The sequence below is a fragment of the Lytechinus pictus genome, chromosome 3 (genome assembly GCF_037042905.1).
Source record: "Lytechinus pictus isolate F3 Inbred chromosome 3, Lp3.0, whole genome shotgun sequence".
Classification (NCBI taxonomy): Eukaryota; Metazoa; Echinodermata; class Echinoidea; order Temnopleuroida; family Toxopneustidae; genus Lytechinus; species Lytechinus pictus.
This window is the reverse complement of record NC_087247.1, coordinates 24,634,158-24,648,623: the sequence shown is the minus strand read 5'-3', so window position 1 is coordinate 24,648,623 and position 14,466 is coordinate 24,634,158. Positions and strand designations below refer to the sequence as shown.

General features: G+C 37.9%; 1 long non-coding RNA gene across 1 annotated transcript; it reads left to right on the top strand.

The window, feature by feature from the left end:
* Window positions 1-6,950: 6,950 nt before the first annotated feature.
* Window positions 6,951-14,466, top strand: LOC135153557 (uncharacterized). Its single transcript, XR_010293000.1, has 2 exons — window positions 6,951-7,238; window positions 9,940-14,466. It is a non-coding gene; the product is annotated as an uncharacterized LOC135153557 (long non-coding RNA).

Genomic DNA, 14,466 nt, shown 5'->3' with positions numbered 1-14,466 from the left:
AAGAAGAAAAAAAAGGAGAAGAAGAGGGGAAAGAAAGAGAAAAAAGAGGAAGAGGGGGAAGAAAGAGAAGAAAAAGCGAGGGGGAAGAAAAAAGAGGAAGCGGGGAAAGAAGAGGGGGGGAAGAGAGAGGAAGAGGGGAAAAGAAAAGGAGAAAAAGGAGAGAGAGGAAGAGGGAAGAAAGAAGAGAAAAAAGAGAGAGAAGGGGGAAGAAAAGGGGAAAGGAAGAGAAGAAAAGGGAGGGGGAGAGGGGGAAGAAAAAAGAGGAAGAGGGGAAAGAAAAGGAGAAAAAGGAGAGAGGAAGAGGGAGGAAAGAAGAGAAAAAAAAAGGGAGAGAAAGGGGGGAAAGAAAAGAAGAAAAGGGGAGAGGAAGAGGGGAAGGACGAGAAGAAAAAAAGAGGAAGAGGAGGAAAGAAAATGATGTTCGAACCAAAAGGGCGCCGAAATGATGTTCGAATGAATGTCAAAATGATGTTCGAACTGGGGGCGCCAGATTGATACTCGAACTAGGGGGGAGGGGGCCGAATCGATGTTCGAACTAGGGGGACGCCAAATTGATACTCGAACTATAGGGGGGCTCAGAATTGATGTTGGAACTAGGGGGCGCCAAATTGATACTCGAGCTAGGGGGGCCGAAATGATATTCGAACTAGGGGCGCCAAATTGATGTTGGACCTACATGTAGGGGCGCCGAATTGATATTCGAACTAGGAGGGCGCCGAAATGATGTTCGAAGGGATGTTAAAATGATGTTTGAACTGGGGGCGCCAAATTGATACTCGAACTAGGGGGGAGGGGGCCGAATCGATATTCGAACTAGGGGGACGCCAAATTGATACTCGAACTAGGGGGGAGGGGGCCGAATCGATATTCGAACTAGGGGGACGCCAAATTGATACTCGAACTAGGGGGGCTCAGAATTGATGTTGGAACTAGGGGGCGCCAAATTGATACTCGAACTATGGGGCGCCAAATTGATGTTGGACCTACATGTAGGGGCGCCGAATTGATATTCGATCTAGGAGGGCGCCAAAATGATGTTCGAAGGGATGTTAAAATGATGTTCGAACTGGGGGCGCCAAATTGATACTCGAACTAGGGGGGGGGGAGGGGGCGAATCGATGTTCGAGCTAGGGGGCGCCAAACTGATACTCAAACTAGGGGGGCGCCGAATTGATGTTCGAACTAGGGGGGCGCCAAATTGATACTCGATCTAGGAGGGCGCCAAAATGATGTTCGAAGGGATGTTAAAATGATGTTCGAACTGGGGGCGCCAAATTGATACTCGAACTAGGGGGGGGGGGGAGGGGGCGAATCGATGTTCGAGCTAGGGGGCGCCAAACTGATACTCAAACTAGGGGGCGAAATGATTTTCGAACTAGGGAAGCCAAATTCAGTTCGAAGGGATGCCAAAATGATGTTCGAACTGGGGGTCGAATTGATGTTCGAACGGGGGAGGGGCGAATTGATGATCGACCTACATGTAGGGGCGCCGAATTGATACTCGAACTAGGGGGGGGGGGCGCCGAATCGATGTTCGAACTAGGGGCACCACATTGATGTTTGAACTAGGGGGCGCCGAATTGATATTCGAACTAGGGGCGCCAATTTGATGTTCCAACTGGGGGCGCCAAATTGATGTTAGAACTAGGCGGCGCCAAAATGACGTTCGAACTATGGGGCGCCGAATTGATGTTTGAACAAGGGGGAGAATTAATTTTCGAACTAGATGGGGGCGCCAAATTGATGTTTGAACTGGGCGGGGCGCCAAATTGATGTTCGAACTAGGGGAGCGCCGAATTGATGTTCAAACTAGCGGGGCGCCAAATTGATGTTCGAACTAGGGGAGCGCCGAATTGATGTTCAAACTAGCGGGGCGCCAAATTGATGTTCGAACTAGGGGAGCGCTAATTTGATGTTTGACCACATGGCGCCAAATTCATGTTCAACCGAGGGCGCCAAATTGACCTTGAACTTAGGGGGCTCCATGCAAATTCATATTTGACCAGGGGCGCAACATTGCTCGTATTGCCTGTTTATAGTGAAATTTATTTCCTGCCCAAAAAGGTTAAATTAATGCGGCTGATTTAAAATATCCCGTTTTTACGATAATAGACAAAAATCAATGTGCTCGACTTTGAAGTTTGTTTGGCAAGATAGGTATCCTGTTCAGGGTCAGAAAAGGGGTAAATATCAAATTCAGCTGGCGCTACGCGCTCGCAATATTTGATTATAGTGAGGTGTGTATCCTCTCCATCGATCACACGTACATAAGTCCTTAAAATGTTAGTGTTTTTCAAGTCAATATACATAGGCCGATCCAGGGGGCAAAGTTTTTGCCCCCCCCCCATGGTCGCGCAAAAAAAAGGAAAGAAAAAGAAAAAAAAAGACGAAGAGAAAAAGGAAAAACTTTTAGAATAGGAATTATACCTTCAAAGAGTCCTTCTTAAGTCAGTATATGAAAAAATTGAGCTCGCGCTACGCGCTCGCATCACTGCTTAGTTATATATGCATCCCGACCTCACAGTTTTTTTTATGCGAACGAGAAGCACAAGCTGAAAATATTTTATATTCTAATCTAACAACTGAAAATGTCCTTTTTATTTCATCATTAAAAAAGTTTTCAGCTAGCGCTTCGCGCTCGCATTCATTTCTTAAAGGACAAGTCCACCCCCCAAAAAAAATGTTGATTTGAATAAATAGAGAAAAATCAAACAAGCATTATGCTGAAAATTTCATCAACATCGGATGTAAAATAAGAAAATCATGACATTTTAAAATTTTGCTTATTTTTCACAAAACAGTGATATGCACAACTCAGTGACATGCAAATGAGACAGTCGATAATGTCCCTCACTCACTAATTCCTTTGTTTTTCATTGTTAGAATTATACAATATTTCATTTTTTACAGATTTTACAATATGAACCAGCTTGATTAAACCATTTAGTATTAAACAATGCTAATTGCTCATGTTCAGGGAGAAATTAATCGTTGTTTCACACGACAACGGATAAAAATTGAATATTTCATATTTCATATACTAAAATACAAAAAGAAGTAGTGAGTGAGTGATGTCATCAGTCTCCTCATTTGCATACCGACAAGGATGTGAATATAACTGGTTTGTGAAATTAAGCGAAACTTTAAAATGTTGTTGGCCTACCTATTATCTTTGTGTATTTCCTATAAGATTCTCAACATATTCCTTTTCAGGTGTCTCGATTGTCAAAAATGAAGGCCTATGAGCTAGCGCTGTGCGCTCGCATTTTTATTGGTGATTTCTGTATACCTATTCAGTGGCGTAACTACCAGGGGGCATGGGGGGCACGTCCCCCCCCCCCAAAAAAAAAAATAATAATTATTGTTTATTATAATGTTATATTATATCATAATTATTTTACATAAGAAGCATTTTTTTCATGACTTTATGAAACAGTTTGCTCAGGGCCTATGTCTTCATTGTTCCTGGTGCTCGCATAGACTGTTTAACGAGATGTATAATACTAAAACCTCCCGTTTTCAAATCAATATACACCAAATATATTTCCTCGCATTTCGAGTTATTATTGTTTTATGTAGTGACATTTGCTTCTTTTTCATGACTACTTAAAGTGATTGCCCAATTTTAGGGTCTTGATATAAAACATTTCCTGTCCGTGCTAACGTTCGCATTAGTTGATTGGTGAGATGTCTGCTCTTCATGAATTCCTAAAATCAGTTCTTAAAATGTCAATTTTTCTGATCTGAATATCAAAATTTTTTAGCTCGCGCTTCGCGCTCGCATCATTTGGTTAGTGAAATACGTAAGGACTTAGTGAATTCCTACAAACAAGCCTTAGAATGCCCCTCTTCAGGTCTGAATTTCATAAATTTTCAGCTCGCGCTTCGCGCTCGCAGTATTTGATTAGTGAGATGCGTATGATAATCATGATTACTATGACTACAAAAAGTGCTTCATATGTTTAGATGTAATTCTAACAAAATCAGCAAAGAATGCCACTATCATTAGATGACTATGCTGAGATATTTATACTCTTAATGGATACCTAAAATATAGTCCTTAAAATGTCCCTGTTTGGGGTCAATATATACAAAAATTTCAGCTCGCGCTTCGCGCTCGATTATTTAATCAGTGAGATACTTATCCGTTTAATGGCATTGCATGTCCTTAAAATTTCTCTATTAGGTCAGCATACCTGGCAACTGAGCGCGCTCCCTAAGTGACACCAAATTTGTGGTGGTCCCCCCCCCCCCCAATGCCGTGACCCACGGTACGTCACTGTACCTATATATTCTATAACAAACTACTTGAATTCCCCCCATTTAAAAATTTCGGATCGCGATTTGCGCTCGCATTATTTGCTATAAATGTATCAACCCATGAATGCTGTTCATGATTACAAAAAATATAAAATATCCAGTTTTTCAGGCCTCATGCACTGTCAACAGATTTCACGCACTCATTAGGCTTATTAGATTAATAAATGAAGAGCTCACTTGCAAAAGGGGATAGGTCCATTTTTCATCAAATTTGATTTTTATGTCTCAATGTATAGATTTTTAGTAGCTCTATGAGATGATACCAAAGAAAAGTTGAAATTCCTATTAAAAAGTGAACTAAAATGGCAAAGAAAAGCCACTTTTTTTTTCAAAAGGGGTTAGGTAGGTCCATTTCAGTTTAGTTGCAAAAGGGGTTAGGTCCAAACATAATTTTTTTGGAAAAGTATATCATAAAATATATGAAGACAGGTAGATTTCTTTTATACCCAATTTCATGTTCTCATGGAAGGGTATCAAGAAAATTCAGTTTCGCACAAGAATATTGCAATATGGGAGAATTAAAAAAATGATTTTCTTGGAGTGGACCTAACCCCTTTTGCAACAAAACTCTTCTGAAGAACTCATTTGTCAAAATGGGTTAGGTCCATTTTTCTTAAATTTTATTGTTTTCTGTCTCTAAACCTCTAAATTTTTAGTCACTCTGATGATACGAAAGAAAATTTGAAATTCAAATGAAAACGTGAATGAAAGTGGCAAAGAAAAATCACTTTTTTAATCAAAAGAGATTTGATTCATTTCAGTTTAGTTGCAAAAGGGGTTAGGTCCACAATGATAATTTTTTAAAAGATATATAGAAAAAAATTGAAGACAGGTAGATTTCTTTTATACCCAATTTTATGTTCACATGATAGGGTAGTACATCATGACAATTTATTTTTTCATAAGACTATTGCAATAAGTGAGAATAAAAAACACGGTTTTTCTCGGAATGGTCCAAAGTGGACCTAACCCCTTTTGCAACTAAACTCTTCAAATATGAAAAAAAAAAAATATGAATTCATAAATAAATTGTCCCTTTTTCAGAAAAAAATATTGACACGTTTTAGGAAGAGGAATAGAAGATAGGCATCATTTTTATATGACAAAATGTCCTTAGGCCTAAAATGTCTCGATCCTAGTTTAAAATAATAATAAAATATCAGCTCGCGCTTCGCGCTCGAATCATTTATTAAGTACTTTCCACATCCACTTCACAATTCCCCTATATACACAGTGCTTTAAATATTGCTTCAATTGACCCATTTCATATCGGAATTTCAAATATTATTTCCAGCTCGCGATCCGCGCTCGCATTATTGATTTTCATGATGAAAAAATGAAATGTATTCAGAATGCCCAGATTTTGTCTAACTCTAAAACACGTGCATGCATGTTTATTGAGATACGCATCTTGATCTTATTAAAAACGTGCTAAAATTATCCAGTTTTAGATCAGAATATCAACAATTTTCTGCTCGCGCTTTGCGCTCGCATTATTAATGTAGGAAGATACCAAAAACTACCCATCATTTTTCATGAGTGACAAAACATGAATCGAGAGTCCCGTTGGGGGTTTGAAATCTAATTTTTTAGGTTGGAATATCAAAAATGTTCAGCTCGCGCTTCGCGCTCGCATTATTTAATCGTTGAAATATGTATCGTCTTCATGGCTAACTGCAAAACTTCCTTAACAGGTCCCTTTTCGACCAGGTCAGAACGCACATTAAAAATTTCTGCTCGCGCTTCGCGCTCGTAGTAATTATCTAGTTACATACGCATCTTGTTCAGGTTCACAAACATTGCCCAGAATGTTCAATTTTCAGGTAAAAATACATGAAATTTAATTATTTTTTTATCTCGCATAGGGCTTATGAGATTATTGCACATTAATGTTGTTTATAAAGTAAAGCTAGGAAATTATTGTTAGGACATGGGCGTTTTGTCCCCCCCCCCAAAAAAAAAAATATATATATATATCGCGCTTCGCGTTATCATTATTTATTTAGGCCTTGTGAGATACCTCAATGTGTTTTTAAGAATAAAATGTCGGAATTTCTTTAAATTCTACCCCCATTTTTTTAATTTTTTTTTATCTTGGTGCCCTCTACAAAAGTTCAACAAGCCCCCCCCCCCCGTGCAACCCTGCTGAATAAATCACAGCTTCGCCACTGATGAGGAGATTGAGTCGATTGCTTCGAGATTGCATTATTCCCAAGAGGTTATCATTGATATTAATGAGGGCTATTCTAAACAGCTAGTAAAGAAACTACAGCTCCCGTTCACACAATATTCTAGTAGGGCCTACTCTGGTGAGAAGTTAAACCAAATCGAGACCCCCAAAATCGCTCGCGCTTCGCGCTCCCATTGATATTATATTATATATTCATGAATTTTTTTTCAAGAACACATTAAAAAAGTGGTCTTTAATTGCCTTTTTTTTAATGTGATTATGTAATAAGATAATTCAAAATACATTCAAGGCATTTAAGTTACATTTAAGTTAGCCTGGCCGGGAGGGAGTGGGCGCCATTTTTCGAAAAGTGCACATGGGCGCCAAAAATCACGTCAAATTTGGGCCCCCCTCCCCACGAAATCTTGGATCCGCGCCTGGTGATAGGCACTGAGGCGAAAAGATTACACAATGGCGGGAAGGTTTGAATAGCTGATCTGGCGCAGGCGAGAGTGAATGTATTTTCAAAAACAGGAAGTTCAAGCCATGAATAGGGCAACGACAACAAAGATGGCTGACTTTAAACAGTGGATTGGCGTTCTCAAACCTTGTCTTGTTTTCCGTTGACGCCATAATCATAGTGATTATATTATTATGGCATACAGGTATTGAAAATTTACTTGACCTTCTGGACATCCGGCAGATTTTCTGTTCCTGATATTACTGCGTTTGAGAGAAAAAAAGATGGGTACGTACTTCAGTCTTAAAGTGACTTCAACCGTTATGATAACCAATACAGGGTAAGGAATTTTTGGAACCTTTAAGTTTTCCAGCTTAGTATCAGTGACGTCAAAGCGTAAAAATATTGGTGTTGCCAAGATTAATTCAAAGTGTAATTATGCCAGTAATTTATGCAAACTTTAGGGAAATCTCACAAGATTATGGATATTTTTTCATGGAAGGGTTGTTTTACATTAATAAAGAAACATTCGTACCAGAAATCTCAAATCTTCGATGCCGATGGCAAGCTATAATTGGCACTGTCAATGCCACCTATTATAAAAGGGACTGAAAAAATGATATAGAAATAAATGTTCATACTTCACAAATGTTGACGTTGACTACATCTGACATTTTTAGACCAAATTTACTGTCCTATTCCTGTTTCTCCCCAATTTGACCCTACACATCTTTAGTAGGCATTGTTTGACCAATTAGAAATGATAATTGAAATGCGATTGTTTAAAAACTAGGCCTAGATAATGAAGATGATAGGTATGACACTAAATATATGATGCGAGTTTTGTTGTTGTTGATATTTTGAAAAAAAGCACATATCTCTTTAAACTATATTGACTTGAAAACAGTTTATGTAAGCATTAAAGTATTATGTATGTAACCAAACAAATAATAATGCAGATACTGACGATATATTTCAAACACCCTTTGTATTCGTGAATGCGATACGTTTGTTACTAAAAAGGAAATTTTGAGGACTAATGCAAAAATTTCGTGCACAAGATATACTTATCTCAGTTAAAAAGATGAATAAATAAATATGAGCGCGAAGCGCTGGCTAAATTTTTGTTATATTCAATTTTGGCTATATTTTAAATGCTCAGTTTTAGTATTCATGAACAAAATATTTTACAAAACAAAGAAAAATACGAAGCGCGAACAGAACTATTTCTTTTCATATTGACTTCAAAACGAGACATTTTAAGCCCATAACTATTATGAATAGGTGTGTATCTCATTAAACAGTGGGTAATACAAGCGCGCAGCACAAGGGGATTTTTTCATTGTAATATAGGCCTAGTGGTCTGAAAATTATCTAATTATCTCACTAGTCTCATTTTCTTCAGCTCCTGGATCTGCCAATTTCCTTATACTACACGTTTTTTCTTCCGGCCAATTACTTTTCTTTTTTCACTTCACTCCTTTCTCTCTTTATTCTATATCCCTTTTACTTTTTCTGCCCCTTTCTTTCTCTCTCTCTCTTCATTCATTTCCCCCACTCCCTTAAATCTATTCGTTTTCTCCTTCCCTGATCCCTTTCCCTTCTTTTGCTTAGATTTCTCGCTTTTTCTTCCTTCATTTCATTTTCATCTCACTTCATCTTCTGGGCAATTCCATATAATGATCAACTTTTTGAACGTCCGACCCCACTTTTCTGAAGTTTTACTTCACTTCATAAACTGATCAAGTCATGGTCATTTGACAGCATTACAGACTGTCAAAAGAACAAGAAATCAGAGACACATGAAGGTCCCACATATAGGGGGTCGGATGTACATATTTTATGGAATTGCCCTTTTCATTTTCGATATTTCTTCCTTTATCCTTTTTTCTGTCTCCTCTAACTTTCTCTCTCTTTCTTTCGTGTTTGCGTGGGGGGGGGGGGGGGGTGGGGAGGCAAGGCCTATTCATGGATCCGCACCTAGTGGCAGAACCAAAGGGGGGGGGGGCATTTACCCAATCTGGATCGTTGCTCACGTACCCAATTGCCCCCTCCCCGAATTTTTGAAAACTGGCAAAATGATGTACATGCTGTGATGAGCATCCTACTCAAGCTCTAAAGTGCTCCAAAACAGCACTTTTTACTCTTCAAATGTTCTCATCTGACCATTGTTAGCTCCAAAGACCTTACAATATTAGTCACTAACATTCGCTCGCGCATCCCGCTCGCAGTGGTTGTTGATTGAGATAAATAAATGATCTGTTCCATAGGTTAACATGGGGCTTAAAATCCAATATTCATGTCAATATGCACTAATTATTTTCATTATTTGTTTTAGCGAGATACGCATCCTGCATGTTCATGATTACAAGAAAGTGCTGAATATCAAAAATTTTCAGCTCGTGCTACGCGCTCGCATTAATTATTTAGTTAAATACCCATTTTGTTCATGGTCACAAAAATGCTTAGAACGTCCACTTATCAACTCAGTATACTAAATATTTTCAGCTCGCGCTTCGCGCGCTCGCATGATTGATTTGGTAAAATATTATCATATATCACGCAAACAGGTCCGTTTTCAAGTCAGCAAGGCCTATATTAAAAAAAAAATAGCTTGCGCTTCGCACTCGATTTTGCGAACCAGGCAGAAAATTCGTGTCCCTCTTTGCCCCCCATCCCCCCAAAAAATGTTCTCTTGCCCCCATTTGCCTTGGCGCTGTCCGCACATGAATAATCCATGGTGCTTCTCAGCCATGGAAAGCTTTATTGTGATTGACTGCCGAACCCTCACCATGGAAGAAGTTGGAACCCTGTTACCATGGAAGTTGCCATAATGAATAAGTTGCCATGGTTGTAACTCTTTGCGAAACTGGCTCTTGGCCCGCTCGATGTCCGTTATTTTGTTGCTGTTGATGACATAGTTACGGACTATGTAGATTTATATGCCCGTTTCACATATTCTTTACTACTTTTTGTTTTTCTATATCAGTACAAGGATGAACACGATGTTGACTACGACTTCTACCCAAAGGAACAAACGATTACCCGGTCGAGTACACAATCATCACCATCCAGGCGGTCTTGTCAACGAGGGATGGAGAAGGTTTTTATGACGAGGTGATGTTGGATCAGATTTGCTAGTGACTGCTTGGTCATCTTACGGTGAGATGTAGTCCAGTTTGGCCCTTGTGAGAGGGAAGCTGTACAGGGAACCTATCAAAATTCAAATTATCTCTCCCTCTTCCCCCAATCCTCCGACCCAATCAACTTCAGTAGCAGCCCCTATAGAGGCCTCGAAACCGGGGGAGGGGCGCTTTTCTCCCATAACCGTGTACAAAAAAGGATAAAATTACCATCAGATTTTGATTTTATTGCATGATCAGCACCCCCCCCCCCCACACACACACTTTCAAAACCGTTCCGTTGCCTCTCGGCTTTGGGGAAAGTAGCTTCCATCTCACAAGAGCCAAACTCGACTGGGTGAGACGAGGTCTGACGTCATTGTTGAGCGACCAATTCGAGAGGACCTACCGTTTCACCATCAGGAGGTGGGTGTGGACGATGAGCAGGAAAATGATCGACGAAGGTAATACCATGGTGTTGGAAAGTTCACCAGATGCAGTCTCATCATGATGAGGGGTGATGCCAGTGATCAAGGATCCACTTTGTCTTCTGCCGGCCCCCAAAATCCCGAGAAACTTAACGTTCCGTCTTCTCTTTGATCCGTTTTAGGGGGATATTCAGACAGATAAGGTATAAAAGGTAAAGAACGAGATAACTTAATCTCCATTTGCTTTTCCGGCGTAGATGCACGACTGAATTGTGCTTTAGTATTTTCTGTTCTCGTTTATATTCCTGTCCCATAATGACCACAATTCTCTGATACTAATTAATAGAAAGAAGGAGAGAGGAAGAGGAGGAGGCGGAATATCATATATATTTTTTTTAGTTCCGCGTGATGTTTGTAATTGTTTAAGACTTATTTTGGATTTCGGTAAAAACACCACATTTGGTCCATGGCGATTTCCTAAGGAATTCTTGTTAACTGTGAATGCATTAAATTTAGTCTTTAGATACTTTAAAGGGCAATGTTTCGTAAATCTCCGTCACTTTGCTTCCTCGCATGGGTCTTCTCAAAATCTCACAATTTCGCGCCCCATTCAGTTATAAAACAACCTTTTCGTACATGACTATAATCGGGGTTCCGTTTTTGCAGCATTCTTAAAGGTTCAATATTAATTTAAAAGAAATGTTACCTGAGCGCAGAAAAGGCCCCAAAAAGATATCAATTTCTTTTACTCTACTCCCAATCTGTGATGCTAAAACAAAAAACAAAACATAAAACACTGTAAAAAACACGCGCGCGCTCGTGCAAACGATAAAACAAGTTAATTGAAATAACGTCGTGATCACATTTTTAACATTTGATTAGAGTGTTTTTCTTGTTCGTTTTATAAGAAAAATGCGCAAGAAATTGCGTTTTTGGCGAATTACAATAATTGGAATTGAATGTCCACATTTGGTAGAAGGGGCAATATTTAAGTGTCAGCCCCCTCCCGTCAAATGTTCAAAGGGGTGCAATTTTTAATGCCAAAGATCAAGAGGCTCATATCACAATTTTGGACGGTACCTTAATGCCTTATGCAGACTATAGACGCGTAATATTTTGTAAAAGAAACCACAAAGCAAGGGTTCAAATGTCACTTGTCATGACACATTTCAATAGTAAAATTGAAGGGTTTTGGTCACAGTTTGTAGAATTTAGATAAAATTTTCAGTAATGAATGTAAAAATGGAGTAGTCTAGATAGGCAAATGGCTTTTTGTTACTCCCTCACATGCCATTCATTACTCTTATGTTTTTTCTTGTTATTTTTTGTCTAAATTGTACACCTGTCATTGTTGTTTTTACTCTATTGCATTAATTCACTATGTATTGTACCCTTTTTTTTTAGAGATGTGAAATGAATAGATTTGAATTTGGATTAGAATAAATGCAATGCTACATGACAAATTTGAACCGAAGCTCGCGATGAAAAAACAGCCGAGCTATATATCACATCTCCTTCTTCCTCTTATTCTCACCCCCCCCCCTTGGACATGTTGGAATGGGGAGCATATACGCGTTGTGGCCCCACTTTAATTTTGGCTGGGGAACACTCTATGCTTACATAGAGAATATTCACATAATTAAATACAGGCATTTTGATATTCGCATTTATCTTACAAAAGATAATTCCACATAATCGTTTAATGATATTGTTAATACAGTTACATGTAGTAAGTTTGAGTATACATGACTCCCAGCCCATCGAGGAAATCAGGAATATCCTATTTTTTCCAATCAGATCAGTCTTGTATTTTGATAAAAGTGCCTCAAATCGGGAAAAGTCATCAAATATTGATTTGCGTAAAATCGAAGATCCATTGGATGACTTGATATTGTGATTTCTTTTAAATTTTAGTCTAGCCTCTTTTGTGACAAAGCTGCTTCTCGATATAAGAAAATGGAAATGAGCTGGAATAGTTTTCGTGGAATTTTGAAACTTCATCAGAGCAAAATGGGAAAATCGAGGAATTTTGTTTTCGTGTTATGCTGGGAACCTTGTCACACGTGTAGTACTCGCACATCCCATAGCTTTATGAAAATTTATTTTCATTTTGAATGCCAAGGTGTACGTGGCAATGTTTCAAGAATTTTAATACCTCTAAATCTTTCTTTATTATTTACAGCAGTATACAATTGTTTTGCGATATAAACAATTCATTTATCTATTGATTAATGTTTTTATTCATTCATTTATTGGGACCATGACAATGGCATTATTTACAATATATATATGTATATATATAGATGTTCACATGAATAGCACAGATAAATTCAAATAGGGCCTACTTTCCCTCTTTTCTGTTTATTTATACTATTTCTTTCGTCATTGTTATATTTTGAATGAATGAATAAGAAGAGTGAACTGATAAATAAAATAATAAATAAACCAATGAATAGACAAACAAATAAATGAATATAGAATGAGATATTTTATGTGTATATTTATATATGCCCACACTAAATTTGTTTTCTTTTTTTACCAGTATTTGTTTAATGCTTTGATTTGTTTAGTTTGCCTTTAATTTTTTTTTTTTTTTTTGGGGAGGGGATGAGTGTCTTTAGTCATCATTAATTTAGACAAGGTTGGTTCACAACCAGAAGTGTAGAATTACATAGAAGTACGTGCAGAAGTATTTGCATTATGAAAACTCTGTGATAATCATATGGCAGATTTTTTTTAATAGATCTGTTTTTTTTACATTTATGGAATTTTTTCCTGGAAAAGTAATTTTAACATTTATGAATTCTCATGTGAAATTAATTAAGAACAATACTTCAAGTCTAATTTCTTGTTTCACAATTCTGTAATTCTCATCTTACACGGTCGCCAAAATAAGATTTTATCAAGGATTTTTTTTTAGTTTTAAAAGTGAAAATGTATATTTGCAATCTTTTAATTGCTGGTATCTCACTATACATTGGGTAAGTATGAATTATAGTAGGCCTATGTTCAAATATAAGTTTCCTCTGCAATAGACAAGTTCGGAGCTACCTTACGGGAAATTTTGGTCAAATTACCTTTTATTTCTTTCAGTATAATAGGCAAATTTCAAAGCAAGGTATTATGTAAGCATGCCTTACATAGCAGGATGCAGAAATTGAATAGACCAGGTGACTAGAATAACACACTAATGAACACTCTATGAATGTAATTTTTAAATTCCTACTTTGAATGCATTAGCATGCTGTTACAACATTGTGCTTGGCAAACTGTGAAATACCCGTCGCTATATAGTAGATGTATTGTTGTTGTGGAGCTAATGAAAAACACAATTCAGAAGAATATGTGAACAATCAATCTCATTGAATATTCACTTTAGTACAAATGACTTTCTTCTGACCATGCGCAGAATGGATGGAACTCCGAACTGGCTTATTGGCATTTTGGGCTAAATTTAGGAATTCATTATGTTTGCCTGGATGAAATAATCATGTTACACCTGTTTGGCTACTTGTATTCATTCTCACAGGGGCCGCATAACGGTTTTAAAGTGTGAGGACCCCCCCCCCCCGAACTGCGGCCCCTGTCTCGTAACAGTTTCTTATGAAACTGTCCCATTTTTTTTCCCTCTTACCTTTCTCCCCCCTCTCTTTCCTAACTTTTATACAGTGCGTTCCCACAAAATCATTTTTTTTTAGAATCCACACCTTGGCAAATGATTTGAACAGTCTTTCATTGGTTTCATAATTTTGTATTTCATGCATCGTAGAATTGTAAATAGTCCACGCATACGATACCTTGAACTTTCAGTCCCAAAAAATAGTTGATCAGAAAAATGTGTGATGATTTTATGAAGGATACATCGACATTGTGTAAGACAGGGATAACTCCTTAGCATATCTTTTTTGAATTTATTTTTAAATTTTCTTAAGAATTTCTAAATAAGATTAGATTTTTAACTTCAGA